The following is a 20503-nucleotide window of genomic DNA, read 5'->3' as shown; positions in this document are numbered from 1 at the left end:
AGAGTAGCCAATTTCAATAACATTGGGAACACAGGGAAATAAATTAGACATTTTAATTGTGAGATTATATCACTTTGATAGCAAAACAATAATTTAAGCAGACAATATTACACTTACTCCTGTGTAATTTTTGTTAGGTTTTAATGTTTAAAAAATTGTAATGAAACCCCACACAAGGAAACTGCTACACTGACCCATGAAATGAATATGAATTTTAATGATCCTTTTGCTTATAGTCAACATTTCATGAACCCTGAGATAAAAAGTTAAAAACGCTGCTCACTTCGATTTGAAAAAGGATAAAACCATTCTGTGGGAAAAAAAAGTGCTAATGTTTCATATCCATACAATATACAACCACAAGCAGATACCAGGAATCATGTCAATGAAAAGATAGAAAGCTAGCTATGCTTCTTTTAGTAGTGCAGACATACATTTTTGTGTCTGCAAAACTGTTAGCAAAATAATTTTGTAACAGTAATTCCCTTCTCTTTTTCAAATTATTTCAATTCTTGTTACGTACTAGTTTTAATACCAGATGTTTATTTAGTACTTTAAAGAACAGTGGGGGGAAAAAGGAGCAGGGAAAGATAGTGCCCAAAACAGACTTCAATTTGAAGTGAAATTAAGTGAGGTCTGAAGCACAGAGATTAACACGGGAAGTCTGCGACAAAATTTCGTCAGAAGGCTGTTAGCAAAGGATGTGTCAGTAATGTGACTTCACAAGGATTTCAGGTTCCAAAGCAACCCTCAAAGTCCTCCAAGCTTCTGGTTTTAGCCATCCAGAAACACATACCAAACTTTCCTTAAAGTAGCTCTAATACGGTTTGAGCTGAAGGTTGTCCACACGCAGCATGGCAACTATGCTGCCTTTGTGTACTTTACCCCTTTTATCCCAGTGATCTCCTCATAAGCTCTGATGGCCAAGGCACATCTCATGCTATGACAATTTACAATTATTCAGACCTTGTTGTTTTAAACAGATTTTCTTTCTCAGTTTCTTGGATTCTCCATTTCACCTGACAGCTCATCTTGAAATGCATTTTTCAGACTCAATTAGATGTTTTCAGCTATCCCCTCTAGTGTTATTGCACAGCTACTAATGGATTTTCTTTATCATATTATATTTTTTAATATATATTTCTCCATTATCTATCTTTGTATGTGGCAACTAATTTTTACAGAGCATTTCCCAACCCAGTCAAAGCAGGTGGTGATGTTGCTATTAGCTTCAATGAAAACAAAATTAGTTTCTGCAATTTTCTTTTTAATTACCATCCAAACTGCAAGGCCACTATGCTGGTTGTACCCATTGGCTTGCCCTTTACAAGGAGGCACGTGCAAAGGGAGATATTATGTGGAATGCCTAAGGATGGAAGTTTATGTCCCTGAGAAAACATGTGTCTATTGTACATCAAGCTGATAGCATTATCTTATTTCGCGTTATAAAAGTCTGCTTTCAGTTATTTATGGCTTTAAGAATTCTGAACCATTGGGTCCATGGCTACAGCTGGACATGTGCATGTGTGGTTTCGCCTGCACATGCATGGGTAAAGCTTCACATATGACATCAGGTAAACTATGTTTTCTATATAGCTAAAAGGAGCCGTTAAGATGACTGAAAGACAGACACTGGGAGTCTGATCAAAGAGAAAGATTGGTGATGTAGGAAAATTAAATACTAAAAGCAGGAATAGGACTTTATTGAAGGACAATGAAGTAAAGAATAAGTCTTGCTAAAGTCTGACAAAGTTGGAGACAGAAGACCTCTTGCTGGCTGGGTCAGGGAAGTAGGAAGATTACCATTGATGCTGCAAAAGAATCAGGGCTCCCAGGGCCTCAGGTATGTCTTAAAGGTCAAAAATAGTTCTGTGAAAGCCATTGGCAAACTGTAGGCCTCATTTACCTCTCAAAACATATCTATGCAAAGGACAAAACTACTTTCACAGTTCATAGTCATATAAGACATGATAGAGATTCGTGCAGTGGTCTAAAATGTTTTAGTTCAGATAATGACAGACATAAGATCTGTCTTAATTCATTACAAAGATCTAGGAATTATGACTGAAATACATGAACCTAGAAAAGCCAGGCAAAAGCAGAACCTATGTAAAGTCAAGGTCTACATGCACAAACAACCTTACCTAACCCCCACTTTGTGTGAGAGCAGTTACTGGATCAGAGAAGATTACAGGAAGCTTTGTGGTTAAAGCAGCCTTAGAGAACTGGATTAAACCTTGCCTCTTGTCATACTGGTCATTAATGACACTGGTCTAGTCGTTTCAACCAAACTTTTTGCAGGTGGTTACTAATCACATACTGTTCTTTTTATCAGTCTCTGATTTGCAATCCCCAAATCTTCGTTCGCAAAGTCTAGCCATGATGATGATTTGCAATCTGCTGGGTACTCACGTTTATTTTGGTAAGAGCTGTGCACTGAGTTAGCAGGGAGGTACAGAACAGTAAGCATATACATAGAAACCAGGTCTTATGCATGCAACCAGACAAGCAAAAATCAGAGCACGAGTGTAGCCCAGGTGGACTATCAAGTTGCTGAAGCTTCTGTCAACATAAAAAGGGATTATTATTTTTCACAGCTCCCTGCTTCTGCCTTTTGCTGGCCAGTGTGAACATCCACTCTGAAGCTCCACTAACTGGGAGAGAGCTACAAACCTCAGTCTGCAATCAAGAACAAAGCTCCAATTCCTGCCCCTACTTCAACTTTTGTGTGGCAGTGCAATATGTTTCTGAGAAGAGTCAGCCTACACCTCTAGCATTAATGTTTCTACATCTCTGCTTTTCCTGTTAAAGAACAAAAAATAAAAGCAAACTACCAAACAAACAAAATTAAAACAAAACAAAACAAACCACTGCAACAGAAATAGCTACATTATGTTATTCTGCAGTGCTTTCTTTTTTTCTTTAATACTGTTTGCTACATACTTTTGTAATTACAATGATGACCAGGATACATCATCATAAAATTACCATTTCTCTCATGTGGGTGAGGTTTGGATAACACTCAGTAAACATGTCATGAGCCTTCATTGAGTAACAAGGGTAAAAAGAAACACCCAGGAATTGCTACTTTTTGGTAACATTCGTCCATCCATCCATCCATCCATCCATCCATCTCTTCAGTTGAATCACCGAAAAACAGAATGTGATCAGGTAATTAAAGACCACCTCACACCCTGCAAAAGAGATAACCACATCTCCAGATTTTTAATATCTGAAAGCCTAACAGCAAACTTAAGTATTTTTCTAATTAGGGTTTTCTGTACATTATGGAGGCTGGTAGGAAAAGACAGTGAACAGCGTTCTGTTTTCAAGCATTATTGATAACATGAAAGATTAAACGTTCAGGTAACAAAAACTACTCTACAGGGATCAATTTGTTAATGTCAGATTTACAGATTTATGCTAGTATAAATCCAACATGGCTGAACTGAGATCAAAATACTCTTAATTTACATAGGTGTCATTTGTAGTTCAGTTTTATTCTTAATCTTGTTTTTCTCTTTAGTCATTGTAATTTTAAAGAAGCATGTCATAACTCAGAGGGAAATTTTCAGGACTAGAACTTCATGCACTGGAATGGCTTTTGCATATACACTGGGAGATTTTAAATACATACGAAGAACTAATTAATTTGAAACTGACTGAGAATTCTGGCAGCATAATTAAAATAAAAGACAGCTGTAAAGTAACTCTGGAGGAAAGCAAGATAAGGAGGAGTATGGGTTAATGCAGTATTTTGCGGGCACAGAAAGGTGGAGGCAGTTGAATTAACAATGAAATACAGAAAAAACAATCATAAACAAAGTGAGGAATACCTATTGCATTCTCATGGTTACAGACAGATGTCTAAGCTGACTGTTTTCCTGAATCAACTTTACTCAACACCTGTGAGCATGTGATTAATTTAACCACAGAGTACACAATGTTCTTTTCTTTCAGTCAAAAAAAAAAACATTGACCTCTGGTATTGCAAAAGAAAGACAATCAGCTAACCTAATAGGCCCTTTATTTGCTAATCAAACCTCTCATTAACAATTAATTGGATCAAAAGTTCGCTGGCCATTATTGCTGTGTCAGTTCAACTCTGAGGGCCTCAGAGGATGAAACTAAATGAGCTGGTCAGGTTATAAATAATTTCCAGTGGCTACTCCTCTTACCTCGGGCTATTCAGGTAGAGGTCAATGTCCTGCCTACTGCAGGCAGAAAAGACAGTTGCTGTGACAAGCAAGAGGCATTCTTCCTTTTCTAAGAAGCTCATTTAGGCTTAGTAATTTAAACCTTTGTAAAAAGCCACAGTATAAAAAGCAGCTCTGTACTGCAGAATTTCTGCATGTACTTGCTTATCATGACTGAATCAAAGCAACATTTCAGATTGCTTAAAGCCTTTCAAAAATGAAAGAAGCCAGGAGTTGCTTTAATCAGGAAATCTGCTCCTTAAAGAAACCCTGCAGAGACACCTTTATGGTAATATAATTATTTGTTTCTATTCTTAACCTAATAATACAGGTAGTGACTGACAGAGTTCAAATACTGCTCATCAAATAACATGAAAGGACCTGTCAGGAGTGAATGAAGTTACAAATGAGAATAAAGTGAACAGGGTTTGGTCCAAAATATGTTCAACGCCACATTTAACTGTTGCTTTCTCTTTTTTCATTAAAAAAAAAAAAAGGAGTGTGAGGAGGGAAGAAGTCTTTCTGTTTTCCCTTTAGATAAAAAGTAACAAGCAGGTACCTTAACTTTTAACATACCCATGTTACAAGTCAATATTAGGAAGAAGGGCAACATCCTGGGCAGGCCAATTTCAAAGATCCTGTGTGGTGAACTTAAACATGATGACAGTTCATTATAATTGAATTAAAAGAGCAAAGTAGAGAAGGAGATGACATCCATCCAGGGCCATTCCAAGGATCAGATGAGTTAAAAATGTGGCATATAATGTGTGGACATGGTGGTAGAAGGGAGGAAGGAGTCTAGAAAAATAATGATGTTGAAATGCAGTGCCATAGAAGAATTTATGAGTTTCAAGATAAGATGTGAAAGCTGCAGAACTGTGGGGCTTCTTGTACAGGTTAAGCAAAAGAAAGAGCTATTATATTTAAAAAAAAAAAAAAAGAGTAGAAAAAAATGAGCTATTTAAGAGAAGAGTCTCAAGAAGTGATAGGTTGATAAGTGGCTTTGATGGGATCTTATGCACATAGTAAGGTTATCTGGACCAAACAAGGGAGCTGAATATATAGAGAAGATGAACAGTTCTTTGCAAAAACAATACCTTGCAGCTCAAGCTGTCACCTAGAATAGAAAAAAAATCTGAAAAGAGAGTGAGACAGAAGAGATCTGGTCATTCACCAATTATAGTGACAGTAACTCCAGATGCTACACAAAGCTATGTGTACATGGGGGTTTTTCAGGCAATCGAAATGATCTCCTAACAGGTCAGAAGACACGTAGATGTGGTTAGGTCAGCATGACAATAACATATTTATAGAGCTTTGGCAAACCTACGGAACAAAAGCCAAGCTCTCATCTGCTTGGAGCATGAACAGAGGGAGGTCAAAAAAAGATTGATACCTCTGAGTAGCTGAGACTTGGAAACTTCTAGTGCATAATAATGTTCTTAGGGACCTCTAGAAGCTAGAGATTGTGGTTCTGGACACAACTACTACTATTGCACATTCCCTCTGCTGCAACAGGTTATGTCCCCAGTATATCTCTGATTCACAACCTCTGTGTGTTTGAAAAAAAGACAACAAACAAATATCTCCAACGTCAGACACGGGAGTGTTCAATCACTGTCTGAGCTACATAGCACCACTTGTAATTGATTTTAACAAAAGTTAAGAGGTATAAGTGAGAATGGTATCCCAGGACTGGAGAAGAGCCAGGAGAAGGAAACATTGACCCTGGAGTCACCTCTCCTTATGAATTTTACAGTTTAGTGAAAGATGCACTGGTCAGGTATGATTTGGCTAACTCTGACAGGATTAAATATACATGATTCCATTTCAGTGACAGGCTGCTTGTTGTCAAGCATATGTATCAAATATGATGTAACTGTATTTGGAGATATTTTATCCATTTAGTAATGCATATTATTCTATATATACATACTTCCCTCTTGATTGCTTATTTTCAATACATTAGCAAAGATGTTCCCCAAAGGGTTGGAAAAAGGGCCTGGGAGCAGGATAAGACCATTCTCCAGGCTTAAATTTTTAATATTAAAATGCATTGAGATTTGCTATACACTTGCTCAAGATGTATTGCCCCAAGCAAAACAGTGTTTTATAGATGGACATGCAACTTTGTTGCTTTCAGCCGAGGGTCACATTTGTTTTAGTGGCTTTGGGATGTGCAAAATAATGAATGAAGATTAAATAAGCATTCTATGTTTTAAAAAAATCAGAATGGAAGCATTTTATGTTCATATACACTCATGCATATACATTCATACATACATACATACCTCCCTTTTGCTAAAACAGATCTTGAAGAAACATAGTTCAAGTAAAATAGTAATATATTTTTATTTTTATTATATGAGACTGCATCTTAGATACCCTAGTTGAATCCAACTTCTTTTTTTTCACTGACAAAGCACAATATTTTTAGTCTAAATCATGCCAAGAGTGAGACCTAACCTTCTTGCTCTCCTACAAAGAAGAGACATCTGTTTCAGTTGGAGCATAGCTGAAGTGAGTATAAGAGGAAGTTACATTGGATCACTTCTGTCTTCCTAATTTTAAATGACACCAGTATTTGAACCATACTTCATTAAATATTCCTGACTATGTTCTATCTCTACAGACCACTTTCATCATGATATGCAGGGAAATTCATGTGAAAATCTTTCTCTTTGAATACATAATGTAAGATTGCTAATCATGCATTAATCTCATGTATTGATTTTACATTAGTCCTAAGGGGGAAAGAAAAGTGATTCTAAAAATTCCATTGGTTGGATAAACATTTTAGCTAAGGTTATTCTCTGATTACAGTAAAACCAATTTAATTCACACTAAACCCCCATTTTATCCCATGCAAATCTGTATAAAAATATCTATTTCAGTGATATATCAGTGCATTTGCTTCAGTAAGAAAATTATTTTTTTGTGGCTTGTAGGAAACTCCTTTTCCAAACTTGAGCAACTAGTCTTTTTGAGTTAACTGAAGAAAAACAATGTTGAGAGAAGGTGGTGATAAAATAGTGAGACTTTAGGCAAGGTAGGCATCCTAACTGCAGGTAGAGTCATAATTTTGTAGCGTTATCCTTAAAGTAATGATTTTGGTGTCAATAGGCAAGCAGGTGAAACCCAGCTACATAAGGAGAAACAGTGTAACCATTTGTTTAATATTGACTTTTATGTTCAGAAACATTGGGGAAAATTACAAGGAAAAATAAAAGACAGTAGATAGAAAATGAAAAAATGTTTTGCTTCTGAAAGCTGAAAAAATCCAAGCATTTCTCTATGTCATAAAATGAAATTAAAATTTGAATTAATGGTTCTGAACTGTGGGTGACCTTTTCTGATCTATTTACTAAAAAATAAAAAGGAAGTTAACATTTCCAGATTTTTTTAAATCATTACTTAGAAAAAGAAATAATTTCTTTTCCATGACAGGGAGCTAGCCTATTGTATACCTTAATATATTAAAGCAAATTTTATTTATGAGCTGTTGCATAGAGCTGGGTTTAGGTAGATAGTGTGACTGCTGGAAAGGTATAAATGAAAGCATGCATCTGTAGGTAAGTTAGATTCAGAACTAATTTGGAGTAAGAATTAGGGCAAATGCAACTGCACTGTCTGACCTTCATCTAAGGTTCTTCTGGTGAAGACAGAATTTGGAAATTTGCTCACTTGTCATCTTTTTCTTGGTCATACTCATTACTCTGGTGATCAGATGGGATGACTCAGGTTTTTCTACAGTAGCCTTACATTGCCCGAGGACATTTTCAACCCAAGTTATCCATCTTTAAAACGGCACTGCATTAATAGTGTGAAAAAAAAGGAAAGAAGCAATGTCATAAGGCTAGAGTGTTATCCTTGTGGTTTGTTGTCACTTCTACAATAACAGACTGTAGCACTTGGCATGGTACAACAGAGGATACATTCTCGAATATGTAAATCAGTGAAGCTTTAGCAAAGACAAATGATCCATATTCATTTAGAACCTCTAAACCTCTAGATGACAATTTCCAAAATTAATATCAGGTTTCTCTTTCTTAAACCATAGATAAGCAAACATTTTCCAATGTAGGTGAAAATTTTGAGCACTTAAATTATAAAAATGGGGTATCTTAAACTTCTCTTAAAGCAGAAGTTATAACTTGATTCTTTTTTCCCAGACTTTCTATGGCAAGCAGAACTTTTAACAAGCTGAAACACTTATTACAGCCTTGTATATAACACTGATATAAAGGCTATTCATTCAATTAATCCCAAACCAAAAATTACAATTAAAAATTGAGAAACAGAGAGTTTTAGTAAGTTTATGTGGGTTTGTTTTAATTTATGTTTTTATTTCATTGTCTTACCAAAAATAGATACCTACCAGGAAAATACTGGTATTTATGTACAAGTACATTGTCATTTACTCTGGAACACACAGATTTCACGAGGTGTTCTTCAGCTGCAGCATATACTGCTTATGGAGGTAGACAAATTCAATAGCAAAGTCCTCCCTCAGCCACCGTAAATCTATTTCAACCTAGCTCCAAAATGTGTTTCAACCTAGCTCTATGTCTTTCTTTTAATAATAAAGTGACAGTGCCTTGCTTTAAGGAAATATTTGTATTACCGAAACAACGTACTAGTGTACTAATTTACTAGATATATCATAAAAACAAATAAGAAATCGTACCAAATCACGCAGACTTCATAATGAGAGGTGAAATGGAACAAACTTTCAGTCCTGTTTGGCCTCGTCATTCTAGAAGCCTGCAGCATCTCCTGATTAGTCATTCACTAGGTGTAGAAGGGAGACGTGAGGCAGAACTGTAATTTGAGAGGAGGGCTTAGTAATTAATTGATATCTATTTTTTATCTTACTGTGGTTTTGGTTTTTTTTTTTCTCCTTCAAGGGGCAACAGAGTAAAGTGTTAAGAATATAAGTCTGAGGAAAAGGAATGTTGCTTTTGTTTAACTTGAGGGTCAATTTATGGTATCTTTTCATCTACTGCTTTATAACTGATCTTTTCATTAATGTCTTCACTTGTGCAAGAGTTAGAGAAGGAGGGGAAGAGTGAATGGGGTTTCTAAGCATTTTTCAATGCTCCTCAAGTAAAATTTCCTTGATTTCTTCAGACAGCTTAAGCATTAGAAAACCCAGTTCAAAAGGGAAAAAAATGAACACATTTACAAAATTCAGGATCACATCAATGGTAAATGTTTTGGAACTCATTTCTAAGCAAAAACATTTGGGGTTCTTGTGCCTGGAGGCTTCCTTAAGTCAAGACACATACAACGAGAAGTCTTGGATACCTGCCCAGGCAGACTGTGCCAAAGTCATCTCTGGCAGTTCTTACAGTGGAGATTATAGTTAAATGTGAACTGATTCACATTACTTTCTATTTTCCAGTTCTGACAGATGGAAACAGATACCAAAGAGGAGTCCAAATCTCTTCACATGTTGATCCATCTCACTCATCATGCTCTATATACTATGTTCAAAGCAGAGAGCTATTCTGCAGACAACATTTTGAGAAACCTTTTGGGCTAGGAAGGAAATAAAATCAAGTGCACACAAGAAGATACTGTCAGGGAGATCTGTGCTCTGTTCCTGATCTAGTGAAAAACAGAAGATGGAGATCTGCAGTACCTGACAGGATAACTTATTCAGACCAAGTTGAAGGAAAGTTAGGTTAACACTGTGAGTGCTTTGGTCAGACAAACACTTTAGTGTACTCATGTCAACTAGAGGCCTTAAAATACTGTGCTTTCGTGGAGGCTCTGTTGCCTGAATGCTGCTTCTGCATTTTTTATGCAGGGACTGTGGGGACACAGATGGAGACATAGCTCCACTACTGATAGGCACTACAAGATAAAGTAGAATGAATGGAGCCTGAAATTCAGGACACTTTCCAATGTTACTTGTATCCATGACATTACTTTTTGGATTTTGTATTTCATTCTCACCCTAAATGAAACATTGCTAAGACTTGTCAAAGTCTAGAAGATAAAGCAAGAAAAGTAGCATCAGCATGACAAAGTTTTTTCTGGAGGAGTTCTGCTAATAAACAGCAGATGAAACCAAGTTTCTGAAAATCCAGAAGCCGGAAAAAACTTGTGTGTAAAAAAAGAGGGGGTGAAGATTAGAACACTTTTTTTATGCTGATTTCTTAAGAAGATAAAACTTATTTGTCTGACTTACCCACCAGTAAAGAGATAGGCATCTCAGAGATTCTGTGTTTGGGCAAGTTTCATGAAAATCTGTCACTAAATGTAGAAGAAAGATTCAAGGAAAGGTCCTGTCAAAGGAAAGGAAGAATCCTGAGCTCAGCATTACTTGTTCTTTGGCCACCTAGCAGCCAGGGTGCACATGCAGGCTGGGCAAACAGTGCACCTGCAGTTTGTCACGAGACAGGGCATCTGCTGCCTCATTTGCAGCTGATGTCTCTTGTCCGTGAGAGAGACCTAGGGCTTAAGTGCAGATTTGGTGGAAGGGTATTAGAGACATCTCATGGAACCATGATAGGCAGTGTGGGTCACAGATCTGTGAAAGTGGGGTTTTGCTGCTATTGGCGGAACGACTTGCTAAACTTGTATGCAAAAGCATACAATGTTTAAAAACCTGCACTATTTTCCCACTGTGATGGGGGGAAAGGCTCTTTCCATTCTGAAAGAATCAAATTTCTCTCAATAATTAGATGTAATAGATTAGAAAGGGCTGATTGAACTACTTAAAAATAGTGTGTGCACTCTTAAAAAGCATGTTATGTAAATGCTGTTATTTTTACTTTAAAATCCAAAAGGAAGGTAGAAATATATTTAAATGTGAGGGTGGTCCATGATCTGAATTTTAATAACATGCCCTTAAAGCTCTCAGGAATTGCTTTTTCATTACAGATGAAAAAATCAGAAATAAGGGAGTGGCTGACAAATATTTTGTTCACAAACAATGCTGTCTAATAGTGGCAGTAGTAATCATGTTAAGTGTTTCAAATCCAGAGACTCAAGAGAACTGTGTAACACAAGCGAGCTTTTCAATCTGTGAATCAGGCAGAGGATGGTGTGACCAAGAAAGATTACGATCTGTATATCAAAGAGGGCAAAACTTGGCCAGAGAGATCTCGGTTGTTTAATCAACTGGCATCAAATTTTCAAAACCAGACTGAATGATTGGAATGGAGATAAGAAAGGATATGCAGCTCATAGTTGTTCTGAGTAATGCACCAGCTGTGTGAATATGAACAGTACCACAGTAATATATTCATGTGTAAGACTTCCTTGTTGCATGAAGTGTGTCCAGAAAGGATGATAGAAATTAAATTTTTAAAAAATGAAGTCTGAAACTGGAGACGTCAACTGAAGAACTATGGGGTTTTATTTTACTTTTTTGTTTTCATATATGTGGTTTGGAGAATTGAAAGAATGAAAAGGAAAAATTTTCTCATCAAGATGGAATTTATACTTCAGAAGGTTTAAAAATGAACTAAGTACTCACAGGATTATTAGAAAATTATTTTTAAATCTTCACCTTTTTAGATGTGTCTTCTCTTTAGTATGAAAATTTTTAAAAATTTTTAAAATTTTGAACTGGAAAAAAACTCCCATATTTCATTAAAAAGAGTAACAGATATTTTGCCTTCTTTATTTTCTTAACCAGAATCATTCAGCATTTTGAGTGTAAATCATGAACATTTCAATTTCTGCCAAACTGCATTTTTTAACAGTTAATCCACTTAGGGATATCCATACATTTTTGTTTATCATAACAAAGAGTTGTCCTCTCAGATTAACCCCTTACTCTTAGATTTTGCCTATCCATAACCAGATGTCCTATGATTTATATCTTTCCACTAGACTATGTGCAGTAGGAGATAAATGAAACACTATTGTTCCATATGTGACTAATATAAAAATAAATAATGCAGCTAAGGGAACAGAAAGTTATGCAAATTCTATAATACATGCAATTACTGAATAAATCAGTATTCAATTAAAAAATAAAAAAGGTTGAAATTTTAAGTTATGGGAAACTCATGTCATACTGAAGAGTTGTAGTCAAAGGAAGACAAAGATTTTTGGAATCATACACAAAATGCAAGGCCGGATATTTGATGCCATTATTAATTATAACAGAAGGAAATGATCCTTTACTAACAGACAAACATTGTTTTAATAGGCAATGCTGGAGAGGGAGCACAGTATACCATGCCATAGAGCCATTGGCTGCACTAAAAAATACCAAGTATAATTTTGCCAATACAATATGATTTTAAGTATAATTAAAAAAAACAAACTAACTATATGCAAAATTAAGGAAAAACTTTTAAGAGAAACTTTTTTATACACTAAAATCTCTTAGAAGAATTCTTTTAGAACAGTGGAAGACCAGTGTAAATTCTCCAGTAGAAGCAAAACCATGCGTTGCAATAGTCGTGTGACTGTTGATCACCAACAGATATAAAGCCACTGATCTTAAAGTTTGGAACAGATAATTAATCAAAGCCATAAACTCCATACATATCCCTTAAATAAGTAGGAATGGTAAAAATTTTAAAAATTGCCTTCTTTTCATGAAATGGTGTTCAAAACATTGCAAAGTGTTTCTTATGGCGAGGACATATATGCATGCAGTTGAGTCTGAAAGACAACACAAACAAGGTAGCTAGTGACCTTTTTGCACTCTAAGAAAATATGAGTCTGGTCATAAAATTGCTACAGCTGATGTTACAATCTTACAGTTAATCTTTATTTTGAGATACTAAGAAATATGAACAGATGCAGTAATACAGTGTATAGAAAACATACTAATTTTCATAGCCTCATTGTATAATTGATTAAGTAAAGGCTGGAAGAGACTAAACATTGAAAAACTTTGAACCTAACCCAATTTTTTCTTTTTGCCTCATTGTAAGTGATGTTGTTTTTACACTGATTTTTTAAATATTTTTCTTGCACAAGACTTTAAATATTATTTCAAAATGTTGACTTAAAATATCAAATTTTATTTTTAATTAGTCTTTCCACACAATTCAGACCCTCCAAAACTAACTCTTATAAAACACAAAACAGAATTAAACCATACAAGGCACACATACAGAATAATAAAATATATGAAAAGCATTAGTACCATTCTATTTATTTGAGAGAAAAGGAAAAAAGGTTTCTTCTTCTGAAGTCAACCAGAGAGATCACAATCTTAAAACAAGGAGGAAAGAACGAAAGAGATTATGAGTAATAGAGAGTATGAGTTGGGAGGAGAATATCCTATACTCCTAAGAAAAATGCTTCAGAGCTATGTGTTATCATTTCATCTGAGTGGCCAAACATCTATCACCTGTCCAGCACTGACTGAGCTCCACGTCTTATGAGGCAAGAGGGTGGGTATGCATTGGATCTTACATCTGTAGGTACAGCTATTCTGCCCTGAGTACTAAAACCTAGGGGCACGTGCCCATATTGCTGCAACTTGATAGCAGAGTTGCTGTCAGGAAACAAAGCAGGAGGGATGAGGCCAAAGTCTCAGAATAATCCTGGCAGGTGATGTACAGCCCACAGGTCACTGACAGATCATTCCTGTTCTAAACCACTGGAAATAGGAATACTACCTAGGGTGACTTCTCAGAAAATGAGCAGTAGAGATGAGGGTCAACCAGACCCTCCAACTATCTGTAGATAACCAGACACAAAAAGCAACTATTAAGCAGGTAAAAGTTAACATTGACAAAGTTTCTCACAAGGTATTTCCAAGTCAGCATCTGCTAAACTTTGCCTCGATATTGCTTCATTTATACTGCTAGTGCTTGTGTTGGTTTTGACTGGGGTAGAGTTAATTTTTCTTCACAGTGGCTTGTGTAGGGTTATGCTTTGGATTTGTGCTGAACGCAAGCTGATATTTTTGTTATTGCTGAGCAGGGCTTATACAGAGCCAACACCTTTTCTGCTTTTAGTACTGCCATACTGGCAAGGATATTGGAGGTGCATGGGAAGTTAGGAGGAGACATAGCCAGGACAGGTGACGCAAGCTGACCAAAGGGATATTCCATACCGTATGACATCATGTTTAGTATATAAACTGTGGGAACAAAGGAGAAAGGAGGGGATGTTTGGAGTGATGGTATTTGTCTTCTGAAGTCACCATTATGAATGATGGGGCCCTGCTTTCCTGGACATGGCTGAACACCTGACTGTCCATGGGAAGCAGTGAATGAATTCCTTGTTTTGCTTTGCTTGCATGTGCAGCTTCTGCTTTCCCTATTAAACCACCTTTATCCAAATCCATGAGTTTTCCAGCTTTTATGCTTCCAATTCTCACCCCAGTCCAACTGGTGGGGGAGTGAGCGAGGGGCTGCATGGGGCTTAGCTGCTGGCTGGGGTTAAACCATGACAGTGTTCTTTATTAGTTATTGCCTGCGATGTGTTGGGATATCAGATTCAATCATGTGGAGCACTGCCATCATGAGTTCAAGTTCAGAGAGCTGATAACACTCTCTCTGTTCATAGAACTTCATTATTTTTATTGTGATCAATTTTGAAAATATTTATGGGTATCTCCTTGCTGGTACTTTGCAGTGAAATAATTAAAACTTGTCTAGTACAAGGAGAGAGACTGGACTTGGATTCAGAGAATTGGTTCACTGAGTTGCCTTACATGAATTTGGCAAGTGGCTGAAAGGTTGCCCTTCTCCTGATATGTCTAAGAGTGATACCTGATCTGAATACACTTTCTGAATAAGACAATTATTTTTTGTTATATCAGGAAGTGGTCTAACTATTGAGGAATTATATGGTCAAAAAGCTGAGAAAATCCACACAGCAATCAAAACGTTTGACATGTGCTTTTTCAGTAGCCAGTCAGTCCACTGCAGAAGCCCAGAAAGAGAAGCCCCACTGCTTCTCAGAATTGGATTTAAGTTTCCCCATTGTACTGTGAGGTGTTGTTTTCTAGACATTTATGCAGTAGTTCAGTAAAGAGGAAGGAACATCCTGTTGATGAAGGGTATAGTGACAAACTGACCTAATCAGAGGTTCATGCACATCTGAGACCAGATGTATACTTCACCTTCACAGCTATTTCCCAGTGTCTTGGTCACTCCAACAAACAGCTCTGGCACTGCCTTTTGGCAAAGAGGAACTAAATCAGCATCATTCACCTTGGAACAGCCGCAAACTCCTTGACTCTCACATGTTTTTTTTCTCTGAAATTAAGGGAGCAGGTCCCCTGGCAGTAGGACACAGGCTGTGGTCAGTAACAACAGTATGCCATTCGCTCTCTGTGCCTTCATCTGCAGTACATTTGATGCCATGAGCAGGGTGACCTTGCAAACCGTCCATTTGTTCATCATCCCACACTGTAGTCATGACAGAGTGTTGTGAGAGTTGTCCTACACAGGCTTCTTCAAACCCTGTGTTTCTAAGGTTGCTGTTTAAGTTGATTTAACAACTTACTGTTGCTGAAGGGGGTAATTCATATTCCTCCTTCTCATTACCCTGGTATCCAAATACGAGCTTCTGCATCATAACTTATGCAAGTGCTCGCAAGATTTATTTGTTAACCAATTTAGCACATTAAATTCTGGAAAAAAAATTCAACAAAACATTTTAGTGGACAAAATCAGCACACAGACATGGACAGTGGAAGTTAGGTCCACACGGGTAGCAAGAGAATAGTAAAGTGAGAAAAGAAGGGAGAAGCAACAAGAGAAGGAATGGACAGGAAAGGAGGAAGGGTGAAGAAATGCTTTGCCCATTGAAAGGGCAGAAAGTAATTAGAAACAGCCAGCTGCCTCTTAGCTAGTTGTGCAGGTCATAACCAAAGCTGATCTGTACTCCAGTATTGCCACTACTCCTTTCAGTTGGGCATCAAACCCAGAGACACTGGTTTAACACTGCTGAACTAAAGTAGCACGGAGCAGATAGACAGAATTTCTGCCTCCTGTGAAATCCACTGTCTTGGAGTAGTCTTCATCCTGGCTCAGGAGGGAAAATAACAAAACTTTTTCCATGCACCTGGCAGAGACAAAGCCCTTCCTCCTTCATGTCCTCACATAGGGCACTTTAATTGCTGTTGCAGCTGTCTCCCATCCCTCTCCCACCCATGTGGAATGGGAGAACAGGGGAGGAATGTGGATAGGATCATCGCTTCAAACCAAGTGAAGGTCAGAAGAAATTATGCCAGAAATTATGCTATGTCAAGGAGCAAGGAAGAAGGCAGTGTGACGCAGGTGAACCTCAAATCACTGTGTGTGAATGTTGGGGGAAGGCAGCTGTCTGCTATCTATAGCTTCTTCCATGGAGGCACTCTGGCATTTCAAAGCAATTTGAAAGCACCGTGTGGAGTGTGAAGTCGTGATGGGGGCTCTACAGCATGGCCTCGCGGAACAGGTCCAGTGGACTCTTGGGTAGCCTCCTGAGCCACAACAGCCTGGAATCTGCTGTCAAGGCTGGATATTCCCACGACACAATGATTGGGAGGGTCTTTAGGGTGTTATTATGGAAATTAGATGGCTATTGAATGTGGCAGCAAGGGCGTCACAGGGAAACACCGTGACTGATCTCATATCCTCTGTGGATACAGTGAAATAAGCCACGTAGATGTGTAGATCTTCCCTTTCTTTCCGTAAATGTTTGTAACTCCCGTTGTCCACTAAACAGTCAATTTCACTGTACAAAAATATTTAAAGAGTTAAATATTTAAATATTTAAAGGGTTGAACAACAAGCACATAAAGACTATGTGTTTCTAGAACTGGGTGGAATTACAAAGAAAGTGTGAAATTGAGAAATCAGGAAAAAAGGGGGAAGTAGATGGAGAAGCTGAAGACTGTTGAAAAAGCCCATGTCTTCAGAGACCTGTGTAAACAACTAAGATATAAGAATATAATTTCTTCAAGAAAAGAAGGGAAGCAATAAAGGAAAAAAATTATGTGTGATAATTTGTAAAATGGTCTTTTGATTCTGTCGAGTTTAAGTTTCAGGGAATATGAAAATAGAATAGTTACCAGACTATGTCACTGAAGTCACAAATATTTAAATCCCAGCAATATGTGTTTTACAGGAAACAGTAACAAGAAAATAAACTTTTGAAGGCTAGGTACTGCTACTGAGTTAAATATGAAACTGTAAAGAGATTATTTCCATTACATCCCTAATTTGACATCAGACCTTAGAAGACTTCAATGAGTCAAAAATGAGAAGAAAACGACAAGGAAAATTCAATTTACATTTGGAAGAATTGGAAGAATGAAATAAAACTGCTAAGTCTAAATACCAGGTGACAAGTTTTGGTGAAGGTAAAGAAAACATGGGATGATCTTTCAAGCTGGACAGAGAGAAAAACTGCAGTGAGTTTTTAAATAGCATATAGAATGGTTTCAAAACTACTAAAATACTCACAGCACATAAACACAAGCTTTTGGATGTGGCCACCATAAATGGACATAATAAATAAATTTTTCAAGACCATTCCAACACTTAGAAACTGTACTTATTGAGAAATAAAGCATATGTATTCTTAAGAAAGAACATGACACACTAACATCCCCCACAGAAATTAGATTGTCCAGAATTAATAGGATTTAAGCTGAGAGTATTTCATCAACTGGAAAAAAAAAGAAGCAACAACATTAATGAAGAAAACTTGTTTACGGGAACTGTTTAAGAGAAACCATGTCCATTGACTGGAATGCTATATTAAACAGAAATTAAATATATTAAATATAAATTAGACATGGGTGCACAAATTGATTTGAGATCTGCAAATGGTTTGAAGAGAAACATCTAGTGAAATACAACATATACAGAAAATCTTATCTCTTATCCTGGGAAGAGCATTCTTAATAGGAGTATACATGAACTATATATAGAGGTAAAACAAAAAATCTTGACAGATTAATTATTGGAATTGTGTCAGAAACAGGATATCTACATTGAAGTGGAAGCATGGCACATTGCAAATTCCTGTGAAAGAATTGATATTGTACGAAACATCAAAATGGAAATGGCAAGAAAAAACATGAAAACTAATGTGTAGACATGGCAAAGGAGCGTCCAAATCATTATAAGCATCCAAATACCATAAACAAAATTTTAAGTGAAATAACACAGATACTGTTAATAATTTGGGCATTTTAAATTAAATAGATAAAAGAAAGAAATATTTTAAGACACATGCATATATAAATATGCATATATTATTTTTTAATTCAGGGAAAATATGTATACTATGTGTTGAAATTATCCAGAAAAAGAACAGTTAGAAATTATGACTGCAAATTCTGTAAATCAAACAAGCAAAAGTGACATTTACTAGACATTGTGCAATGTCAAGGGCAGGAAATGAACCACAATGTAATTACCTCAATTTAAAAATGATATTATGGAAAACAGTGCTACAATGATGAAAAAAAATCATCAACCAAATCAAGAGAAAATATCCACGGGTAATAAAAAATGAAGTTTGATGCAGTGAAAATTTCAGGAATCGTTCAACCCTAATCTGAAGCTGTATAAAAAACCAAAAGCCTCCAATTAATCTGCCAGAGTTCTGCTAATTCATACTGTCAGTGCTGGCCAGTTAACCACCTCTTGAGGAACCCAGCACCAAACGCTACGAAGAATCATCCTGAGTCAACCTTCTTTACAGATATTGCACACATTTAAGGTATCTTCTCAGACAATGAGGATCTCTTTCTCTCATACCAGTCAAGTAATAATGTACTAATATTTCCAAAGTTCACCTCTAGTGACATCTGTCATTGAATTTAGACTGTGAATCCAACTTCTGCCCTCTCTGGCTAATAAAACATATTTCTGGACAACCATAGACATTCACGTCCATCACAGCCAGCACTTAATTCAGATAACAAAAAGTTTCTCCTTCACACATGTTGCAAGGAATATATGAGAGATGTCCCCACTGTTTGTCGTCAACCCTTTCATTCACGGCTAAATTTATAGAGCATCTAGGAATAAACATCTGCAAGGTCACTCTGGTGATGCAGAGACTATATATTCGAGACTACACAGACTTAGGTCATCTCACTGATTAGAAGCAGCTTTAATGTTTTTTTTCAGATGATTGCTGCCTGTCAGTGCATAAGAGCAAGATATCCACTCTCATCATCTGGAGTGGTCAGCTTCACCACAGGAGATAGTGGGGGCTTTCCTCGCAGAGGTGCTGAAGGCAAGTTGAATGAATTAGAAGGATTTACATCCTTGCTGGCAGGTCATACTCAAAATAGTTATGAGAAAATACTCCTTCATGACTCAGTCCCTCATTTATCAATCCCACATTCTTTCTCCTTATCTATTTGGTATCTGCTTGCAGCAGCAAGAAATGTTCAGACAACACAGGTCTGAGAGCAGCTAGTATTTTCGTGATGCAAACTTTGCCTTCCCCTTCATCTAGGATGGCCTAGTGTTTGGAGAAAGTCAGCCATGAATGATGAACAGCTTATTGAATCTGAACCTAAATGTAATACAGATAATGTTGATAGTAAGGGAAAATCACTTTGAGAATCATAAAATCATGGAATCATATAATGGTGGGGATTGGAAGGTACATTTAAAGTTCATCTCAAACAATTTCCTTTGGTTAAATATATATATAATTTACTCTTTCTCAATTCATTCTGTAACTTTTCCATGCTGAGTTCCACATTACCATAGCTCTACTGGTAGTTTTTAAAACAACATTCTGTACCAGCCTATAACATGTTTTGTAGTCAATGGAATGGCTTCCATGGAAGTACAAACCAGCATAAATGCCACCATCATTCAATTCTGATGCAAGACACATTTCCTTTAAATTATATTGAAGATGACAAGTACCAAAGCACAGATATCTTTCCAAAGAAATTGAAACAATTAAAAAAAAAAGAAAAAACAGCCAAAAGAAAATTGTACACACCATATGTCACAAAAGGAGCAAACCAGACATGATATATGTTAGTCATATGCTAGAAAGTTCTCTGTATAACAATAGCAGTTGAATAGAATCACACACCTGAAAGCCACTGCAAACTGCAAAATACTTTTGATTTCATGTAAATAAAATACCTTCTGTCTGCCTCTGGTCTACTTCTTCAATAGAAGGAGTGGTGTAAATCATCGGTCACATTTCAATACGGTGAAGAAATAGGCTCTCCTAAAACAGTAGGTATTCATATTTTCTGTACATCTCTCAAAATTACAAAAGGGTATAAGAATAGAAATTTTTATTTTTTTTCTCTGCATACATAAAAATTGATTTTATTTCTATATAACAATAAATTTGTGCAGTAAAAAGTTTATGTGCCTTTTTATTACTTAACATTT

General features: G+C 36.6%; 1 long non-coding RNA gene across 1 annotated transcript; it reads left to right on the top strand.

The window, feature by feature from the left end:
- The first annotated feature begins 2310 nt into the window (after positions 1–2310).
- LOC135418071 (uncharacterized) lies at positions 2311–2867 on the top strand. Its single transcript, XR_010432308.1, has 2 exons — positions 2311–2422; positions 2598–2867. It is a non-coding gene; the product is annotated as an uncharacterized LOC135418071 (long non-coding RNA).
- The last annotated feature ends 17636 nt before the right edge of the window (positions 2868–20503 follow it).

The sequence above is a fragment of the Pseudopipra pipra genome, chromosome 1 (genome assembly GCF_036250125.1).
Source record: "Pseudopipra pipra isolate bDixPip1 chromosome 1, bDixPip1.hap1, whole genome shotgun sequence".
Lineage (NCBI taxonomy): Eukaryota > Metazoa > Chordata > Aves > Passeriformes > Pipridae > Pseudopipra > Pseudopipra pipra.
The sequence above is the reverse complement of the archived record's forward strand: the minus strand, read 5'-3'. Positions and strand labels throughout refer to the sequence as shown.